The 13,527-nt window shown below is 34.6% G+C and overlaps 1 protein-coding gene across 1 annotated transcript in view; it reads right to left on the bottom strand.

The window, feature by feature from the left end:
• The window catches only part of IL1RAPL1 (interleukin 1 receptor accessory protein like 1), a 737,124-nt gene that overhangs the window by 284,988 nt on the left and 438,609 nt on the right, over positions 1–13,527 (bottom strand). The window lies entirely within an intron of this gene.

Below are 13,527 nucleotides of genomic sequence, written 5' to 3'. Positions count from 1 at the left end.
CTGGTAGCTGTGAATATCACCTTACCGGTATATCTTATTTTATTGTACTTCACTTTATTGTGCTTCCCAGTTATGGTGGGGTTTTTTTGTTTGTTTTACAAATTGAAGATTTGTGGCAACCCTGCATCGGTACTCTATTTGCGTCATTTTTTGCCACAGCATTTGCTCACTTCGTGTCTCTGTGTCACATGGTAATTCTCACAATATTTCAAACTTTTTTATTACATTTCTTATGGCTATCTTTGATGCTACTACTACCACTTCCTGAAGGTTAGCATTTTTTAGCAATAAAGTATTTTTAATTAAGGTATGTACATTGTTTTTTTTTATTGCACACTTACAGTATAGTGTAAATATAACTTTTATATGCACTGGGAAACCAAAAAATTCATGTGACTCACTTTATGACAGTATTTACTTTATTGCAGTGGTCTGGAACTGAACCTGCAATATTTCCAAGGTGTGCCTGTATTTGGAAAAAGAGATTTTTCAAATGTAATTAAAGTAAGGCTCTTGAGATGAGATCACTCTTGATTTTCCATGTGCGCCCTAAATCTTATGCCAAGCGTCTAATAAAAGAAAGGCAGAGTGAGATTTGAGACAGTCAGAAGACAAAACACACATACACACAAACACACACAGAAGAGGAAGAGGGCAATGGTGACCACAAAGGCAGAGATTGGAGTGATGGGACCACAAGTCAAGGAGGCTGACAGCCTCCCGACATTCATTAAGTGAGGCAAAGATTCTCCCCTAGAGCCTCCAGAGGCAGTGCAGTCCTTGGTTTCAAGCTTCTGGCCTCCACAACTGTTGACAGAAGAGATTTCTCTTGTTTTAAGCCACCAAGTTTGTGGTACTTGGTTACAGCAGCCACAGAAAACTAATAAAGATACTAAGATAAGTTTTCAGAAAGGTAAGTGACTCAAATTGTTGCTGAATTTCTACTAGGCTTTGAGACGTTCCCTCTTTCTCTACTTCATCCCCACCTTCAGTCCCCAGTATCGTACATAGCTTCCACTTGGAAGGACATCCAGATCTCATTTGTACCTTCTGTGCCTGAGTTAGAGAGTCTCTCTTTCTTGACAATAACAACCTGACTGATGAGATAACCCAGATGTGTTTGTGTCTGTTAGCTTCCTCATACGCATAGCAAAGAGCTCCAGAAAGTATAGAAATCCTGATTATGACTACGAAAACATCAGATCCACCAGGTCAGAAGAGATATAGATACAGATAGGTATAGACATAGACATATATAGATATAGAAACATAATTATAAGAATTTTCTGTTTGCAGAACTTAAAAGTCCCAACAGGACAGAGAACAGTGATTCTCAGCCTCCATTTCAGATCTAATAAATTAAATTTTCAAGTACAGGGGAGGCAGGAGAGCTAGAAAACTGGGTGCATGTGTTTTGTAAAAGCTCTACAGGTATTTATGTCATTCATTCCGCATTAAAACTCATTGCTATAGACAGTTCATCTGGCGATGAAGATCTTCAGGTCACTGAGATTCTCACTTAATTAGTCAGGGGCAAGACAGGCCCATTGGTTTGTTTCAGTGTACCATGATGCCAAGGACCTCTTTATTTAGAGGAAAAAATGTAAATTAAAAGTGAAAATGTTAACCTATAACATTAAAATAATTAAAATATGTGTGTTCCAAATTACTAAACTGAACATAAGATGCTCATCTGCATTTAAGAGAATTTATCATTATTTCAACAACTTTTGAGAATCTTAGTCTTATTTCCCCATTGAGAAACTGTTCTCATACGCTAGAATAAAGTCAACTTCCATCTTGTTTTCAATATTCTGCTACTGTGAAAATAAAATAAATTAAAGCTTAGGTCCTTTTAGTCACTGAAGTTTAAAACAGAGTGTTAACTTTGTTACTATGCTACTTTCATTCGTATAAGCATTTTTACAATTGGTGGAGGTTTTTTGATACCATTGTTTGTGGGGCCTTGACCTAGTACATGTCAGCCCATAGGAAAAATTGCAAATTACTTTGTTATGTTAATGCAGCATGCATTTACATTATAAAAGAATTTCCATTTCTATAAAAACCTTACCAAGTTCTTTAAAGTTAACATATATTTACAAGCCATGTGCAAGATGCACTGTAAATGTCATAAAAATATCGTAAGTCCAATTTAACTTCTGGGTTAACATTAATTTTAATCCAATTGTTACAGGTTTTCTAAACGGATAATTTATCAATGTCTACATAGTTTTTAACTTTAAATGCTCAAACAATCAGTACTCTTTAAATTACTTATCTATGTAGAGTCAGATAATTATATTCAGAAAGAAAATGTGAATCCTAAATTTACAAAAACCAACTTTGTGCACAGGGAATTAATAGTCACAGTAAACTGACAAGTCAATTATTAGTTTTACTTTGTCTATTTTAAGAAGTGAAATGAGACCACTTGCTTTTTGCTTGCTGTTTAAGAAAGGACTATAACTTGCTGTTTTTAAAGAGTAAAAACTCTGATGAACTAACTGACTCTTCTATCTGCTTTTTTCACATTAACTTTTGCAGCTCACGGGACATTCTGTTCATGAATGTTCTAAGTACTTCCATTTTCTTAAGTGCCTTGAAAAGAAATTTCATGCTTGAAGATCAGTAGAGGAAGAAAAGTGTCTGTTAAAATGTACTTGAGAGAGCAGAAGTACAAAAAAATGGGAATGAGAAAATAGGAGGCAAAGATGAACAGAAGCAGATCGAGGAGACATGCAAATGAATAGGGAAAAAAAAACCCTGAGCAACATTTCAAGGACAAGTTCATATACAACTGCATTATTACTAGATGTTCTATTTGATGAGACACAGAATCTGTTAACAGTGGGATAAAATAAAATGAAGCAGTCTATAGGATGAGACCATTCTAAATATTGTAGTCCATAAGGATGAGATCATTCTAAATATTGCAGAAGGGTCATAGATTTAAGAGAGCATTTATTTACAGTTAGAATTTAACAAAGGAGTGAAGAAAGAAACAATAATCAATACGCTAGTGTATAGAAATGTTCCAAGAAGTATAGCACATAAGCTTTGGTCACAATCTGTAAAATGGAAGCACAATACAAACATCACAGACTGTTAAAAAGATGAAATGAGACAACATATGAAAATGCCTTGCAAATGTTTCCTAGAACAAGTCATGTTGTACGTATCCTGTCTCTAGGGATAGCTTGATGTGACAGGATGAATTTAATTTAATTTTTCCAGAAAAGCAATGCACTTTCCTTTGCTCTCTTCCTACTCAAAGAGGTGCCAAGTTTCTATAAACACAATTCTTTGTCAGGCAAGTCTGAGGTGAGTACCCTGCTTTTATTAAACTGGAAACAAAAATTCTCCAAGAGTGAGAAAGCCTGTAGCCTGCCTGCAAGTTTGTGGGGTAGTGGGAGGGGAGAGGGAAGTACTGACTTTCTGGACTCTTCAGGAACTTGAAATCTTTCTCTCATGCTCACTGTGGACCAGAAGTGGAAGTGGGAGATATCTTCAGACCACTGGAAAATTAAAAACTCTTTATCAAGCTTTTTTCTTTTATTTTTCTTAATTATTCAATTGGATAATATATGCTATAATTAAAATTTACATATCTTAACTACAAAATTTTAAAAAATCCTTAGTGTCTCTGAGAAAGTAACATTGGGCTTGTGTGTGGTGAATTGCAAAAGAGGCCCCTTCTTGAGTTTGCTGTGAGGCGCAGGTTTTAAAACCTTCTGGATACTCTATGCATTGGGCTTATCTGGCATGTTTTTTAAAAAAAATAATGAATGAATTAATTAATTTTTGGCTGCTTTGGGTCTTCGTTGCTGTACGCGGGCTTTCTCTAGTTGCAGCGAGTGGGGGCTACTCTTCGTTGTGGTGCGTGGGCTTCTCATTGCGGTGGCTTCTCTTGTTGCGGAGCACAGGCTCTAGGCACCGTGGGCTTCAGGAGTTGCTGCACGTGGGCTCAGTAGTTGCGGCACGCAGGCTCAGTAGTTATGGCACATGGGCTTAGTTGCCCCGAGGCATGTGGGATCTTCCCGGACCAGGGCTCGAACCCGTGTCTCCTGCATTGGCAGGCGGATTCTCAACCACTGTGCCACCAGGGAAGTCCCTTATCTGGCATGTTTTGGAGCATACATTTAGGCATATCTTAAAACATGAATGTTTAGGCCTTCATGAAGTAATAGATCAAATTTCATTGTATATGCTTTCATATTAAAAAGTTAAACATTATTAAATGCATAGGAATATATTAAGATAAAAAGAAGTAATCAACAAAATGATGTAGTGAAAAGGTCCATATAAATTCCAGAAGAATCAAAATACAAAATGCTCTCTTTAAAACTGGAAATAACAGTTATAGCTATGGAAAAACAAATGACACCATGGACAGTCATTCTATTGGATACATTTCAATAAAATCAAGGCAGATAAGATTGTACGATGGCCTTCAAAATGTACCTCTTATGAAAATAAACTGTCTAGTCATAAATGAACATGAGATAGTCTGGTTACTCAAAGAATCTACCCTACCACATCAATTTTTGAGAATTAAATTAAAATGAATTACTGTTGATCTGAGGCTGGTGAATTAAATTTAGTATTTCCTCAGAGGAGGCAAAAAGTCACAATGGGGACATCAGTTTCCACTGATAAAGAGGAAGCCATATTGAAGTGATAGGTGGATGATCCTTTATCTGGGTTAGTTAGAAATACCACTTGCCAGTTTTATATCAATGAACCACATCTTATGAAAATGTAAAAATCTTCACTAACACAGAGAAAAGTTATAGGGGTGATTGTTCAATTACAAAAAAGATTCTTATATAAAATTATTCACCAGAGAGTTTCTTTAAATAGAGTACTTCCCTTGTGCATATAAATCTTTCATTGATCATTAGCTGCTTAAAAGAACTGGGGGTCAGAGCCTCTTAAAACTGACATGTTAAGCCACTACCAATTAAAGATCAATCAAAAATGAAGGGAACACTTCTCTGAAATTATGATGATTCAATTTACCCACAAATCTGTAGGAACATACTGAGTTGGTAAAGTATGACTGGAATGCTAAGTGTGTTAACGTTAGACCATAAAATACTGGTATCCTATTTTTATAATCATATTCAAGCATGAGTTATTTTTCATGAAGAGTCTGCATATAATTTAGGAATGCTCAGTTATTTAGCCAAAATTCAAGAGGAAATTTATGGATGAACATCTCTCTTTATATTCAAATTTTAAATGATGTGGGTCTTTTTATAGTTTCTATTTTAATGAACATCAGTCATGTGGTACATATTCTTATTCTGAAACCTCTTTTAATATTCTACACCATTATGTCCTTTGATAGGTTTATTTCTGATAAATTGGCATTTACTTTGCAAATTCAGAAGTTCTTGTTAACATAGGATACTCACTGCATTTTTCTATGCAGTAAACTTCAATCTTTAAGAACAACTCAGAAAGCTTTGTATTTTCAAGCTTTGTACTTTCAAGATAATAGTACTTGTCAGAGGAAAAACAGTATTTTTCTATAAAATGAATAAGACTATTGCCAAAACCTTCTGGAGGAGCTTGACAGGCATAATGGTTTGATGCTTTGCTTTGTAAAATTATTCTCACGTCCCTTGTCTTAAGAAATACTATATCTGAATTTCTTTAGTTGAAAAAGTAATTTTTTCACTCTACTTTCTTCTTGGTGGTTATTAACAAATTCGTGTGGTATAGTGCCCATTACATGGTCATTTTTTAAAGGATGGGTATCATTTTCTTCTGCTATGACTAAGTACTTACCGTATGCATTTGAATAGATTTGTTGAAGAATTAAGTAATCTAATATCAATAATTTCTTTAAGGTAAAGTCTCATTTAAGTAGAAAAATTTAGTATTCATATTTTGTTCTTAGATGGAAGATGGAAATTGTCTAAAATATTATCCATCCTGTACAATAGCAGATTTACATTCTAATAAGAACATAAGCATGATCAAACAATCATTGACATTCAAAATGTAGTTCAGAAATCTTGTATATACATCATTATCTCTCTCCTCTTTCTCTCTCTCTCTATATATCTATATATATTTATATCTACACCATATATACATATATGTGTAGCATTAAAATATCTCAACTAACAGCAGCAAGCATATATTGACTACTTAATATATACCAGGCAATGTACTAATCTTTACATGCATTATCTCATTAAATACCCATACTAACTCTACAGAGCTACCTATTATCATGGTGTCTTTTTTATTGATTAGGAAAATGAGGGCTGTTTGTTTAAGGTTACAGCAGAGCTAAGTGGTAGAGCTGGATTGTCACCTACGTCTGTCTGACAGAATGACCTGAATTTGGAACCTCTGCTATATGCTGCCTCTTTATTGTAAGTAATCAAAATAATAAAATAATAATAATCATAATAATAATGAAGAAGAAAAATGATGATGTTGATGATGATGTTTGTTTTCGAAAATTTTGTGATATAAAAACATGTAGCCATTTTTGATCTCTGTTTTTTCCATCAGTTTAAAGAGAAGAATTTGACTTGATAACTATCAAAGTCCCTCCACTTCGTAAGGTTTCTAAATCTAGAATTGTGAAGAGTTACACATATCTAGTTTCTTAGTTGGCCACAAACAAACAAACAAAACTGTACTCTCAGTGCTGTAGCAAAAGAGCAATCTGCATGATTCATGTTAGTGTCCAACAAACTAGACCAGAACTACACCAGGAGTTGGGAATTTCAAAAGACTCTGGTTTTGTGACAACACTCTTTCTTGCACTTCTTCTTTCTTCCTTTCTTTTCTCTCTTTTGGCCCTTTTCCAAAGTAAGAACCAGCAGACTCACATTTTCTCTATTCCAGTTTTTAAAGCATTTTAACAAGTGCTTCAGCTGGCTTCCAAACATTCAGAAATCAATGGCCCATAGGAGCTGCTCTAACCTTCATCTCCATCTTTCTTTGGGTTTCAAGCCTGTCTTAGCACTAGGCCTCAGGCATGTAACACTTAAAAAGGAAGCCTGACTTCTGCTTAGCTAGCAATTTTTTAAATATTTGTTTTGATTTTTTTCTGGATTGAGGGGTAATTGCAATAAGCTACTTAACATTAAAAATAGTAAAAGTTATTTAAAAAAATAGTGTATGTTTGTTCTCATCGTTGCTACTTAGCCATTCTTTACCTTTTTTAAGAAAATTTTTATACAATTTTTAAAGGGTACTTTCCATTTACAGTTATTCCAAAACGTTGGCTATATCCCCCGTGTTGTACAATACACCCTTGAGCCTGTCTTACACCCAACAGTTTGCACCTCCCACTCTCCCTTCCCTATATTGCCCCTCCCCCACCCCCACACTGGTAACCACTAGTTTGTTCTCTATATCTGTGAGTTTTTAGCTAGCAATTTTTAAAGCAAACATGCAAAGCTGCATTTTCCCCCAACCTATTCTTCCTCTCTAGCACTAAGGAAAGACTGATTTTGAGAATCTGTGAGATTCATATCCTATAAGTTAGGCCATATAATGATCTAAGAATATGAATACTAGCTTTCATTAATTGATTCATCTTTTGTTTAAGGATATGAAATGTTAAATAAATACTAATATCAAAATATTCCTCTTTAGGTTAGAATCACAATTCTTAAGGTGTTTTTGGTTTCAAAAGTAAAATATGAGACCATAACAGCTGTCAAGAGTTATTACTTTCATTCATCCTGGCACAATAAATTTGGACTGAGTAGACCTGAATGCCATCAGTTTAAATAATTATAACAGCAGTCTGTATTTGCCTTTACATGCTTTAATTATGATGTCTATTTGCCCAGAAGCTCTAATTTATGTCTAGCAAGCTTTATTTCAGGCAGTAGAACTATGCTGATCTGCATGTCTTTCTTAAGTGGGCAACAAGTACATCATTTGTCATCTAAAATCAAGACTTGGATACAAATGTTTTTATCCAGAGTGAAAGGGAAGTTTTATGGTTTTTCATATGAGTTTGTCAGTGAAAATATGTTTTGTATCTTCCACATGGAGCAGTAAAACAAAAGTCAACAGCATTACATTTGCTGATGACAACCAGAAGAGCAATTGTGGATGGAAAAACCCAAACAGTCAATCCTGACTTCCTTACCTCTGGGAAGGAAGGTCATATTTGCATCACTTGCATAACTCAGCAACTAAGTATTCTTTAGCATCATCAATATTGTAAGTCATTTTCAGAATTAGGTATCAAATTCAACACCTGAATTGTTTTGTTTCTAGGATACTGACATAAAGTACTTCTCTACTCCAGAAAGGAAACAAACAGGCCTCCTAATTAAGTAACTATTCAGAAAGGATGTGTTCTGTTTTAAGAAAATAACAGCTATGAAAATATAGAACTAGATAGTAAATGTTAGAGGGCTATTTTTCACTCCATAAAATAATTCCCTATATACTTTCCTTGGATTAAAAACTCAACTAGTATATTTGTAATACAACACATTCCATGCACTATATGTATATATATATATGTATATATACAGTTCCAGATCATATAAAGGATTGAAGTAGAATACATTTCTGTAACTAATTACTTTAGCAACACAGTAAATTAAACATAAAATTTTCATGGCAAAAAGTTTTCCTATTAAATTATCAATCAGGATCTATTATATAGACATTTTTCCCTCAGTCTGCTTGAAACTTAAAATTCTGCAAACTATAATATGGTGTAACAGGGCAAGATGTGTTAGTTAAGTTCTAGTGTGACATTTTATTTTAATTAGCCTGTAGTTAAGTTGGATAAAGTTACATGTGTAGTGTGTCCTTTACGAGGACAGATGTTTAAAAATTTGAGGTTTCAATATTGTCATCAACCACTTTCCCGGAGATGTTAACATCTGCTGAATCCTTGTAACTCAGTCAGATACATGTGTTTTCTTTTTAACAAATTTAACAAAAGAAAGTGGATATTAAAGAAAAACAAAAGTACTGTTGAGCAGCTTATTCAGTACAGTCTCATTACTTTCTTCTTACAGAAAATTTGGAGATGTGTGTCCTTTGTGGCATGTATACCTTATTGTCAATTAGTATTTATTGACATTCCCTATGCCCAGAGCACATCACAAAATTACTGTGTACTTATATTAAGAAACACAGGCTCTAGGGCTTCCCTGGTGGCGCAGTGGTTGAGAATCTGCCTGCCAATGCAGGGGACACGGGTTTGAGCCCTGGTCTGGGAAGATCCCACATGCCGTGGAGCAACTAGGCCTATGAGCCACAACTACTGAGCCTGTGCGTCTGGAGCCTGTGCTCCGCAACAAGAGAGGCTGCGACAGTGAGAGGGCTGCGCACCGCGATGAAGAGTGGCCCCCGCTTGCTGCAACTAGAGGAAGCCCTCGCACAGAAACGAAGATCCAACACAGCCAAAAATAAATAAATAAATTAAAAAAAAAAAGAAACACAGGCTCTAGAGGAAGTTTTCAGTTGAGCATTAGGATAAGCAAGAGAAAAAAAATGGATAGAGACTGTAGACATTTGATTAGGTTTCTATATTTCTTCAACAATATGGACTAGATTTATTTGAAACCCTCCAAATGTGGATAATCCTGAAAAAGAGAGGCCACACTCATATTCAATGAATGAAGAGAAGGAGCTAAGAGGGGGAAGGAAGAAGTGATTCTGATACCCAGGGAAAGTGAGTTTTCCTTCAAGAGCTCTATGTTACAAAGATGTATCATTTTATGCATTGTATCAAAAAAATTAAAAGTTATTAAACTCACTACATACTTCTAGTGAGAGTCTGCATTTCTCTGATAAGAATTCTGAAACTATGTAGCAAGGAACTTTGATGAAATTATTTCCTTTTACCCAGTAATTTTCCTTTTAGCAATCTGTCCTGTTGCAATAGGTCAAGGGAAAGTGTATGATTAAAGACAACTGCATCATTATTTATGACAATGAAATTTGGAAAAATCCAAATTTCCAGCAATATACGTGAGATTATAGGACATTCACACGGATGTCATGCAGCCATTAAAGGGGTATTTTCTCAGAATATTTAATAGGAGCAGAATGTTTCTACAACATAAAGTATAAGAAACAAGATTCTTTTCTGTATTTCCCCCAAAGGTCTACCTGTAAAACTAACCTATAAAATTATTTTTAAAGCAAAAAGCAAAATTTAAATAAAGAAATACCCATATCTAAATGAGTAATTAATGATAATTTTCAGTAAATTCTACGTTGTAAAGTATGATGTGTCTTACTAGGACAAGGGTGGAATGAATTTCTACTCTTTGAAAGTCTGGTAATGATGAATATAACATCCTCTGTACTAGAAGTTTCTGAAAATGGGCACCTGGCCATAAGAAGGCCATATGTCTGATTGACATCCTCAGGGCTCAAGTTCAGCAAGACATTGGTGTCTGTCTTTTGATTCCCTTGACTACAACCGCCTGAAAAGACTAAGTCAGGCTCACCCCCTGGATTGACCTTCAGAATTGCACAGTGTGATTTCTGGGCCTTTTGCCCAAGAAAGTTCTGTCCACATATTTGCTGATGCCTGAAAGTTATTTAAAAGGGACAGAGTAGGGTTTTTTTTTTTCACATTTAGAAATAACATATAGATGCCACTTAAAATGGAAATACTAGGCTATAACCCCATATTGACTGAAATTCAAAACCACCAATTTACATGGTTTATATGAATTTAGTTACTATATTATTTTTTTCCTAAGTACTTTGATTTTTGGTGCCTTTTGCTTTCTATACTGAAACAGTTTAAATTATCACTATCAGAATCTTTCCAGTTTTGAGAAGATGAAAGAATTGGAAGAAAAGGAAGACACAAAGGGATGTGGAAAGGGAAAGGTAGGCATGGCTAGCAAATGGCAGAGAAAGGAGAATTTGGAGATGAAGACAAATCTATGCATTTCATGATTTTATCTAAGTCATTATTAATGTGTTTTATATATTCATACACAAACTGGAGATTTGATGGATTTAGTTACCAAGGACAGGTGAATGGATATGTGTTTAACTTAGCCAAGATATTCATGTTAGGTCACCAGCCATGTATTAACTCAGCTTTGTGTAATTTCTAATGATTGTTCTTATAATTAACCCACATAGTAGTTTTATTAACCTCTGAGGTTAACCCTCAATTTAGGACAAGGTTGAGTCAGACCCCCAAGCTCTTGATCAATGAAACTCTGTTGGAGATTTTCACCATCTCATGAGAATAGGCACCACTTACAGGTTCCCTATCACTGGTCCTGGCCACCCTCCTTACTCCCCCGCCCATGACTCTTCACTCAGTTCCCTTCCTTAGGATTCGACAACACATTTTGAGCCTGTTGAAATTAACAGCTTTTTCGAATCTGGAAAGGGCAAAAATTAAATCCCAAAGGAGGTGAAAAACCAAAGTACATATTGTAGAAAACAAACATATTTTAGGCATCTCGAGTCTTTCCTTTTTTTTGGTCCTTAACATTATTTCCTATTTTCACTTATCCTTTGCGATCAGCTGTTCACCTACCCCAATACTATTAAAGTAACAACACTAAAAGGTAGTTATTTCAAATCAACTGTTGCTCAAAAATTCATGGATTAAGGTTAAATTTCTCCAACTAGTAAATGATGTATCACACTGAGAACTGGAGTTAGAAAATAAAACAAAAGTTGTTTAAAACAATACAAGTCCCAGGTTGATGTCTATGGTTTACTTGGTGTTTAAACTGAAAGGTGTTCCTTCTGGCAGTGACAATAAAGGAGTTAATTAGAGTATTTTCTGGAGCATTTTGATTGTTATCAAGACATGCCCATCTTTCTTCAAACAAATATACAGCCAAACCTTCCAATTTGCATAAGAAATTTTCATATGTGATTTTTTAAAAAATTTTTGTTCAAGAAAAAGTAATTTTTGAAAAAAAAGAAAGCTTTACAAATTATTTATTCCATTTTGTAAAACATTTTAGAAGACAGAGAACAATTTGATTTATTCCAAATTCAGGGACAATATAAGGAAACCCAATGGGCAACCATCTATCATAAAATTCTTTGAATCATTTTTTCAAGTAAAGAGATACAATTAATATCATTTTGGCTATGCTCATTACAGATAACTGGTACAATAAACCACTCCCTCTTGGTCCAAGATATTTAGTTTTGCATAACTTCTTAGAAAAATATCTTCCTAGGGGCTTCCCTGGTGGCGCAGTGGTTGAGAATGTGCCTGCCAATGCAGGGGACACAGGTTTGAGCCCTGGTCTGGCAGGATCCCACATGCCGCGGAGCGGCTGGGCCCCTGAGCCACAATTGCTGAGCCTGCGCGTCTGGAGCCTGTGCTCCGCAACAAGAGAGGCCGCCATAGTGAGAGGCCCGCGCACCGCGATGAAGAGTGGCCCCCGCTTGCCGCAACTAGAGAAAACCCTCTTTGTTTCTCGCACAGAAACAAAGACCCAACACAGCCAAAAAATAAAATAAATAAATAAAGCTTGTGTTTCCTTATTTAAAAAAAAAAAAAAAATATATATATATATATATCTTCCTAGGAGTTATTGAAAGGTCTGTATGAGAATGGCCGCTTATGAAAATTTATATTTATATTTCAAAATTTCTTTTCAAAGTAGCAATAACATCTAATATACCTCAATATACCATAGCATGAGTAAAGAGCGTGATACATTTTAATACGTTTGTTTCATATACAGCATGGCTTTAATGCTGCTTGTAGTCTCCCATCTCAAAATAATGACAATTATAAAACTACTTGCATGTATATGGAATTAATCCAAAGCCTTAGGTTTATCATCAAAGAAACATTAATACCTTGACTTGTATAAAACTTACATATGTTCATGCCTCAAAGTGAGTGAATATTTCCAATGTTGGAAATCTGTTGACTATAATAATTTTATAGTCTCTAAAACCATCATCTTATCTTTTTGCACTATAACTTTAGATGTGCTAGTAGTAAAGATTATCAGATCTGTAATCTTGATTTTGAAGACAGATTTACAATTTTGATTTAAACTCTCTCCCCAGTAACAATAATAACATTGATAACATAAGGGATGGACTATGAATTTTTTGTTGTTGTTGTATTCATTAAATGCATTTCTACTTTCAAATGGTTAATGTAAGAAAAAATTCCTTAACAAACATGAATATATGGTTTAAATTATACTTTTGATAACCTTTTATATCAAACCACTAAAAACTAATTTTCTGCTAAAGTTTATGATATATACATACATGCATACCATATTTCAAATAAAAAATATAATTGAAATGTGCTGTATATATTTATAAACAAGAGGGGAAATTTCCCATAATTTGGTATAACTGAATATAGATAGATAAATCAGACTAAGAAATTCTAGACTTAACTCTAAGATAAATATGTTAAAATTCTTATTTGTGGACTAGATACTTTTACCAAAGCATATTCTGTACATATTCTTATGTTTCAGTCCTTTAACCAAAAGCCACTCACTCACATTTTATGAATATATTATCCATAACTTAACTATCACAATG

Source organism: Balaenoptera acutorostrata, chromosome X (assembly GCF_949987535.1).
Source record: "Balaenoptera acutorostrata chromosome X, mBalAcu1.1, whole genome shotgun sequence".
NCBI classification, from domain to species: domain Eukaryota; kingdom Metazoa; phylum Chordata; class Mammalia; order Artiodactyla; family Balaenopteridae; genus Balaenoptera; species Balaenoptera acutorostrata.
Note: the sequence above shows the minus strand (reverse complement) of the source record. Positions and strands in the feature narration are given on the sequence as shown.